This window comes from Cornus florida, unplaced genomic scaffold, assembly GCF_030987335.1.
Source record: "Cornus florida cultivar Cherokee Brave unplaced genomic scaffold, ASM3098733v1 CherokeeBrave_3.0.0_Hap2_Chr11, whole genome shotgun sequence".
In the NCBI taxonomy this organism is placed as follows: domain Eukaryota; kingdom Viridiplantae; phylum Streptophyta; class Magnoliopsida; order Cornales; family Cornaceae; genus Cornus; species Cornus florida.
In genome coordinates, this window is record NW_026775581.1 from 2,617,785 (window position 1) to 2,627,312 (window position 9,528).

General features: G+C 38.5%; 1 pseudogene; it reads left to right on the forward strand.

The window, feature by feature from the left end:
• Positions 1 to 8,632: 8,632 nt before the first annotated feature.
• On the forward strand, positions 8,633 to 8,731 carry LOC132287307 (small nucleolar RNA R71; annotated as a pseudogene).
• Positions 8,732 to 9,528: the final 797 nt, after the last annotated feature.

Below are 9,528 nucleotides of genomic sequence, written 5' to 3' on the forward strand. Positions count from 1 at the left end.
ATCTCTAAATCTATAACATCAATACACATAGACATGCATCAATAATGCAAAATCTAGAGACAAGCACATGAACATCTATTTTAACATACATAGATATATGGATAGAATGAAATGATCAATTGAAAGCATCTAACCACATAAATTATTGAACAATCAAGATATATATATATATATATATATCAAAGTGTCAAAACATTAATTACAACACTAATCCCTCAATAATACACAAGATTAAGATATATCCAACCCTCAAAGGCTAACTCCATGAAAGAAATCTGCTCCTTATTGATGAAGAACTCCAATGGTGTCTCTATCCTCCTCCTCTTTTCTTTTACACTAAGAATAGCCTCTAAAGTTGTATCTACCAAATGCTAAGTCTCTTTCAAAAAGTGCATCATATTCCTTTTATAGGTAGGTCAAGTGACACACAAAATTAGCTGGGGTCGTGCAAAGCATATTCCCCAATGATTGGATAAAGGACAACTTTCAATGAGCTGGAAATTTAACTTTTTTGCACTGGAGGAAGTTTGATCGATCGAACCTTGGACTTGGATCGATCGAACTTCGCTGAGATCTATTGAACTTAGGTTGGATTGATCTTCAATGGTGGTGCTTTTTGGATAAAGACAAATCTAAGATATTTTGAAGATATTTTTGGGAAAAGGACAAAAGTGGTTGTTAAGGTGGTACAATTAGATAAGATCAATCATTTGGATAAGGATAAAGCAGTTCGATCGATCGAAGAATGATGTTGGATCGATCGAACTTTTGAGATCTCTGAAAATGTCAATATGGCTCTGATCCATCTTAAAGTGCTGAGATCATGTTGGATCGATCGAACTTTGATCTGAGATCGATCGAAGATGTTGATTTCCACCTTTTTCTTCCTTTTGCTTCCACTTGGCTCCTTTATTTGATTTATCCCAGAATTGCTTCAATTAAGCTCTTATTTGGCTGAGTTAGCTTATTTTCGGGATAAGTGCCTGAAAATGGAAATAATACGAAATCAATCTAAAATGGTAAAGTAAGATAGATAGAGGTACTAGAATGCTTAAGCTTAAGGGGTTTAAATACGCACTTTTCAATGCTCATCACACCCACAAACTTAAATATTGCTAGTCCCTAACAATGAACTAGAAAGTAAATGAATGAAATGAACAACTATACAACTATAAACTAGAAAACAATAAATGGATAACGCCACTTTCGTAGGAAACACAATTGCACTTAGCACATGCAATAAGCCTTTTAAACCCCTAGGTTACCCTTAGTGAACGAGTGAAGTCTCGCGATGGTTTCCAGAAATGGTACCCACAAACATTAAGCTCATTCTTTCAAAAGAGGTACCAATATTGCAAACAAGCATTGGGAGAAAACTACCTCAAGTATGCAATGTTTCAAACATTTTCAAGCAATCTACCAAAATCTCAACATCTAGCAAGCAAGTATGGTCCTCCACACAACAAGAAAATGATCATGCAAATCAAAACAACTCTAGAATCCTTTTGAGTGTATCAAATGTGTTGCTATCTTAGCTAACTAGAGAAATGATCACATCCTTACCCTCAAACTAACACACAAATCTAGTACCGATCATCAAGATAAAAAGTGGTCCTTTTATTAAAACTTTATTGTTCTAGGTGCGCATATTCTTTTCATTCAATTTTTTATTTTTTATTTTTTTTAGGATCAAAGATGGAAGCATGGTGCAATGTGTTGATCTATTAAGCTTTCTAGTGATTCATAAGGTCGAGCGTTAGGTCAATGACTCCCAAACCAAACGGTTTTAGGGCATTAGGCATTCAAATACCCCTACAGACCTACAAGCTCAAATCAACTAGGCTACAAATTAAGACAACAACCATCTAATCATTTCCTACTTCTCACCTTTTGGGAGAAGTCCTCACTTTTTATTGCTTTTGTAACTTTTTATTTTTATTTTTTTTATTTAGGATCAAAGATGGAAGCATGGTGCAATGTATTGATCTATTAAGCTCTCTAGTAATGCATGAGGTCGAGCGTTAGGTCAATGACTCCCAAACCAGACAGCTTTAGGGCATTAGGCATTCAAATACCCCTACGAACTTACAAGCTCAAATCAACTAGGGTACAAATCAAGACAACAACCATCTAATCATTTCCCACTTCTCACCTTTTGGGAGAAGTCCTCACTTTTTATTGCTTTTGCAACTTTTTTTTTTTTTTTTTTTTGTAAGCAAGTTCAATTATTAACCTAGAGTTTGGGCCCTCCACCTTTCGGCGCGAGAAGTTCAGTGCTTGATGAGGCTAGAATCCCGGTTACTTAGTGAAAAGGGGTTGTTATCCACCTTTATCAAGAATGAAAGCTTTCAATGCACTACTAGCTCAATTGGGATATAACCAATTCAATAATCAGCAAAGCATATACCCCACAAATGAATACTAGTGTGCACTTGTGCTAGTGTAGAATATTAAAGTGAATATCAAAACTATCACAAAATCAGGATGATGTGGATCACAAGTGCAAGCAAGATATCAATCTTTCGAAAAAAATTTAATCCTAAATGGCTTCCACAAGGCATACAAGGAGTATTGGATTCTCAAGTCAAGCAATTTTTAAATTTTAAGCAATATAGTCCTCAAAAGATCAAAAGCATAGCTAGATATGGACCAATCATAGAAAAATCCCTCAATTACACAAGTCATACTCAAAATCTTGAAATTTAAAGCTAACACTGCAAAGCACCCCAAACTTAAATGACACAATGTCCTCAATGTGCAAAGAGAACAAAGGAAAGAGTATACTAGTGCAACTAAGGCATAGAATGATCGGGACTGAAGTATTCGAAGTGGGTGGAAGGCACCCCCAAACTTGGGATGAACTGTGGTCCTGAAAGTTGGCACTTGGATAAACTCATCAGATAACAAAATGGGATAATTAGTGCATCGTGGACATGCAAGTGTAAATGTGATAAATAGATAAAGAGATAAGAGAGGTATAAGGGTGGTCTTGAAAATCGGGTAGCACTCTCTCACTGAAATCACTGTGATGCACCTGATGGAGTCAAACATACAGATATGAGAATATAATCATAACATCCATAGCAAAAACAGATATAGAAAACAGATAAAGTGCAGGTACAACAGAAATATCAAAGCCAACAGACCGACTGCAAAAATAATAGTACTGTACAGTGACAAAAATCGAGATCAGAGATCAGAGATGGATTAAAAGATAGAAGGAACTGGGAACTCAGGACGATGAGGTAGGACGGACAGGTCGGGCTCCGCGGATATCTCTGGATAAATCTCAGAACATAGTCGCGACATCTGTATGGAAGGTAGCAAAATCAGCTCTGTGGGCCGTAAGATCAGCTCGTATGGCAACAACATCATCCTCAAGAGTCTGCAGGCGTACTCCAAAGCCGAGGGTCTGATTTGGAGCCTCAGGTATAGAAGAGTCAGAAGAAAGATCCTGAGTCTATTCCTGTTCGTGAATGGGCAACCCAGCTGGAGAGTACTGCTCTGCGTCATCTGCAGGGCACTCTAAATCAATATCTATATGCTCGGCAGCTGGACCAACTGGTACATCGTCCGCTGCGGGATCTGTTACTGCTGCTGCTGCCTGAGGTGCTGCCTCTGCCTCCTCAGCCTTTAACTCCTCTGCAGCTACTACTGCGTGGTCCTGCAGTCTAGTAATGATGGCGTTGTAGCTCTTGTCCCAGTCCTTCTTCAAGAAGTGACAGGAACCTCTCTCAGGGTGCTCCCGAGGATGAATAGGGTAGCGCTGGTCGATAAGAATCTGGGTGATGAGGTGGCCGAATGGGAGAGACTTAGCCCGTTCGGGCTTCTCTTTGCTAATATTCTCGTCAAATAGCTTCCTCATCACGCTCCAGATGAGCGCGGGAATAGATACCCAGTGGCTCGTGTAGAAAGCGTAGAGGGCTATCAGATAGTCTCCTCTCCGCTGGATCTTGTGCCCGGCCATATATATATTCCGAAAGAGAACGGAATCGAAGAACCGTAGGTCATCTGGAAGGAATGTGCGGGTGGCGAAAGTCTCGCCATTGGCATGGGGACTTGTAAGTAATACTGCCATGTCGGCATAAGAAGGCATGTATAGCCTCGGATGTAACTTATGTAGCTCCGGAGGGCATTTGTGTGGCCAATGGCAAGAGCGGGCTAGCGAGTCCACAGTGATAGTGATCTGATGGCCATCTATAGAAGTGATTAGCTCTGTTGTGGTACGCGGGGATGGTCGGAGGTTCTGGAAGAACAACCGTACCAGCCGCGGGTAGGCTGGCTCTATAACTGGGGTAAGAATAGCTGCAAGGCCCCTCTGAATGATGTCGTGGTAAGCTGATCAGGTCAGCACTGATCTGAAGAAAAAGGCTGTGTCGAACACCGACTCATGGTATATTGCCATATGCGCATATCTAGGCACGGGCTATCACGCTCCTGAGCTGGCTGAACTGGCTGGCGTGGTGGAGATGGTACTGGTGAATGCTCAGCTCCAGTATATGGTGGAGATGGTGATGGTGTAAATGCAAGCTGAGCTGTAGATGTGGATGGAATATGATCATCCTCAGCCTTATGAGTAAGTGACTGAGGTGGAGTAGGCTGTACTGGCTCCTCCTATGCATAAGAGGGCTCTGCTGGCTCCTCTATCTGTGGTCTGATATGTCTCTTAGGCCTGTGTTACCTCTTAGCAACAGTCTTGCACTTAGTTATAGCCTGAAAAATAATTTAAAAACTTGCAAGGGGAGTTAGTACCAGAATTAAGAATTAAAAGCACAAAATAGAAACATACATGTCAAATAAGATAGACAAATCATATAGATGACATGAATTTATACAAGTGATAGGATATGAAACATGCTAAACAATGTAAGTATGAAATGCATCTAATGTGGAATATCATAGGCATTGGGCATATATAAGATAGCATGAACATAAGGCATGATGAATGAAGTGTGTGTATGAGATATGTGAAATTCGATCGATCACAAAAAGGTTTGAGATCGATCTCAAAACTTTGATCGATCTGAGGTATGAGTTCGATCGATCTCTCAAGATCGATCTGAGATTAAAGTTCGATCGATTGAACTGTGCGAAGGTGAAAACTCAAAGGTCACAGATCTGTGACTTTGGAAGCACGGGGGCCTTCACGACATGGTCTTGGGCCCATAAACACAACAAATCATCAATTACCATCACCCAAACAAGGCCCATACTCCCAAAATCAATTCGAAAATAAAAAATATAAAAACATATATACAAACATGCTTTAAGGTCATCAATGGTGGATTTCATCATCATTCATCCTAGATCTAGCATGTAGGCAACATATATTATCAAATTAAAGCTTGAAATGTCAAAGTGTGGTTCAAATCTCACCTCAACCGAAGGAGAGAAGTGGAGATGAAAAGGGAGTGAGATTCGGGGTGAGCTTGATGTTGCCGGAGGTGTCACCGGAGATGAGGAAGATGGAGAGGGTGATTGGGGTTTACGCGACGATGAGGGAAGCAAGGGGTAGGGTAGGGAGTTGTTGGATCGATCTTTGTAATCGATCTCACAACTCTCGATTGTATTTTTAAAAACATTTCCCTATTAGTTCGATCGATCGAACTGAGATTTCAGATCGATCGAACTTTGATGAACTCTCCTCAAAGTATTTTTTTTGAAATTTTTTTTTTTTATTTTTGAAAAATGAAAAACTAAAATTAAAAATTAGAATTAAAATTAAAAATTGTAAAATAAAATAAAATATTTTCGGATTTTTTTTATTTTTTATTTTTTTTAATTTTTTTTGTAATCATTGAATAATCAATAATAATTAAAAACTAAATAAACTAAAATATTTTTGTATTTTTTTGAAAACTTTTTGAAAAATAAAATGAAATGAAAATAAAATAAAATAAAAATGAAAATATTTTTGGATTTTTGAAATTTGAAAAGTCAAAATAATGAAATGAAGAACTAAGATCGATCAGGACAAGAGTTCGATCGATCAGATAGAGGGCAAAAATATGCAGGTTGATGCAGGCTAAAAATTTTTCTAAGTGTTGGATCACGAGATCGATCAAACTTTGAAGTTGGATCGATCGAAGATCTCCTGATCGATCTAAGAATAAGTTCGAACGATGGGATAGAGAGGTGATTTGGATGCAGGTAGAAAATTTTTCTAAGTGTCGTATGCAGGTGGAAGTTCGATCGATCGAACTCCCATTTGAGATTAATCGAACTTATGCAAAATGCTCAATCACAACACAAAAATTCATGCAATGCTAATCATATTCCTATCAATGCATATGAACCAAAAATAAGTATCTAGACTTCGCAAGAAATGAAATTTAAGATAGAAATGAGGGAGGAATAGGGTTTTAACACCCTACGAAATGGTTTTTGCTAGTCATTAACGTCTCTAGCAAGACATTGGGCTCTTTTAGCCCGGATCAAAGATCTTGTAATGCATCCCCTCCTTGTTGGGGTGATAGATGCTTTGAACTCCACCCAACAAATGGTTCTTTGAAGAACTTGTTGGATTAAGCTCAAAAGAAACTTTTGATCCTTTGTCTATGCAATCACAACCTTTAGGCTTCCATGCCCTTTCAAAGCAAGAATTTGAAACAAGACTTTTAGAATGCAAGGTTGAAGATGATTCTTTGGAAGTTTTGGTCTTACACAAAAGCTCACTTCCTTGACATTGAAGATCATGACATTTATTTACAACATTAACCTCTCCTTCATATTTGTCAAATGAATTGGGTGTAGGATTGAAGATATTCAACTTCATCTTCATGTGGCCAAATGAGATCTTCATTATCCCCGTCATACAATTGATGTTGGCATTAGCGGTTGCCAAGAAAGGTCGGCCAAGGATAACAGGAATTTGGCTTTTAGGAATGGGGACCGGTTCCGTGTCTATGACAATGAAATCAACCAGGAAGAATAATTTATCAATTTTAATCAAAACATCCTCAATGACACCCCTAGGCTTCTTGATAGGTCGGTCGGCAAGTTGCAAAACTACCGACGTCGGTTTTAATTCACCTAGGCCCAATTTGACATAAACCGAGTATGGAAGAAGGTTAACACTTGCTCCTAAGTTAAGAAGCGCCCGATTAATGATATGGTCACCAATGATGCATGAAGTAGTAGGTGAACCGGGGTCCTTAAACTTTGACAAAGTGTTATATTGCAAAATTGAGCTTACTTGCTCGGTTAAAACCACTTTTCTTGGTGTTTGGCTCTTGTTCTTCCGCTTTTGGGTGTACAAGTCTTTCAAGAATTTGGCATAAGCCGGAATTTGCTTGATTCCATCCAAAAGTGGAAGATTGACTTTCACTTGCCTAAACATTTCCATAATTTCATTGTTTTTTGCCTTTTGCTTGTCTTTTGAAATGGATCCTTTTAAGACATCCAGAAATGGAACTTTTGGTTCAAACACTTTTTCAGAATTTTCTTTTGAACTCTCTTCAACATAAGAAGTTTTCAAATCACTTTGTTTCAAATCATTTTTCAACAAAACCTTTTCAACATCATTTTTTAAAACTTCTTTTTCAAACACATTTTTCGAGACTTTCTCATTCACAAGATCATGTATATGCAATGAAGAAGGAATGGGATGTGAAACGGGACGGTGACAACTTGAGGTTGTACCGGTTCACTCTCTTCATTGGACATTTCAACTTGATTGTCCACAACCCTATCACTCCGCAAGGTAGTCACCGCATTAACATGTTCAATGGTGTGGCCTTCCGATGAGGAATGGGTTTCCACAACACATAGTTGCTTAGGTGGGGCATTAATAGGCATCTTTCCCTTCTCTCTTGCATTAAAAGTGCTTGTTATTTGCCCTACTTGGGTTTCTAGCGTCGGAATTGATTGAGAGTGAGAATGAAGCAATTGAGTGTTAGCCTCTAAAGTGCCCAAAGCATTCAAAACTTTTTCTTCAAAGGCGGGACTTCTAGTATTTCCTTGGGAATAAGATTGGTTGAGAAAATGAGAATTAGAAAATTGATTCTTTTGTGATTGATAAGGTCTATAATCTTGGGCTCCTTGGTTTTGGAGTGGAGGTGGAATGTACTTCCCTTGAAAACCGCCTTAGAAAGGGTTTGAGCCCTCTCCTTGGTTTTTCCAGGAGAAATTTGGATGATTCCTCCAACTTGGATTATAATGAGTACCATAAGGATTGTTCCCTTGGTTCACAAAAGCTACATTGACTTGTTCATTAGATTCGTTTTGCACTTGTCCATGAGGATAATGAGAAGTAGAATGAAGAACACTAGAACAAGTCATACATGTTTTATTTGATGCACGATGAGAATGGTTAGGGAAAGAAGATACTTGGTTCGCCGAGTTTTGGTTAATAAAAAATTGATCAAACTTTTAAGATAAAGACTTCATTTCGGCGGCTATTTCATTTGAATGGTTGACTTGATGTAAGCCAACACTCTTCCTACCTAGTGAATTTCTACCATTCTTGGATAATAATGTTCTATGCAAAGAATTTTCACTCATGCTGTCATAAAGACGCCACATGTCATCCTCATGCTTATCAATGTAAGAGCCACCCATGAAAGCATCAACCATACCCTTATAATTGTCCGATAAGCTCTTAAAGAAATATTGAACTAATTGCTATTTGGGCATGTCATGATGTGGACATTTCCTAAGCAATTCATTGAAGCGTTCTCATGCCTCATGAAATGTTTCTCCATCCCCATGTGTAAATTCTCTAATTGAAGTTCTCATAGCATTGGTTTTTGAAACCGGATAGTACTTCTTCAAGAACTCTTGTTGCATTTCTGCCCAAGAAGTGATTGAAAAAGGCCTAAGATTGTTAAACCAATACTTTGCCTTATCTTTTAAGGTGAATGGAAAAAGTTTGAGTCTTAAGACCTCTTCCGGCATGTCCGTATATTTTACGGTGGAACATACTTCAAAAAACTCATCCAAATGCTTGTATGGTTCTTCACTTGGAAGTCCATGATAGTTAGGAAGCATTTGAATGATTTGTGGCTTAATTTCATAATGATGTGCTCTAAATGGAGGCAATTGGATGCATGTAGGTGCATTATACTCATTAGGCACATAATAGTCTCTTAAAGCAAGAGGTGGATTAGCTACTTGAGGTGCAACATGAACACCTTGGTTTTGAATTCCTTGATTAATGATGGGAGGTTGTGGAGCATACATTGGCCTTGGCATTCCATATGGAGCTTGGCCTTGTTGTTGTGGTGGTTGGTGAATGTATAGCCTAGGCATGCCTAATGGTACTTGTATGTTCTCATTGTGTATATTAGGATGAAGGATACCTTGTTGGTCTATGTAACCAAGGTCCTCAACATGATCATCATTATGGTCATCCATTGATAGATTGGTTCTATTTGAACTTCCTCTTCCCCTAGGATTTCTAACAATGGATTCAAGATGCAAATCAAGAGGGACAAGAATTGGTCTCAATGAACGACGTCCATGCATGCACAATGCAAAACACAACAAGCACAAAGAATGACAAACACTATGCCTTCACAACAATGCAAT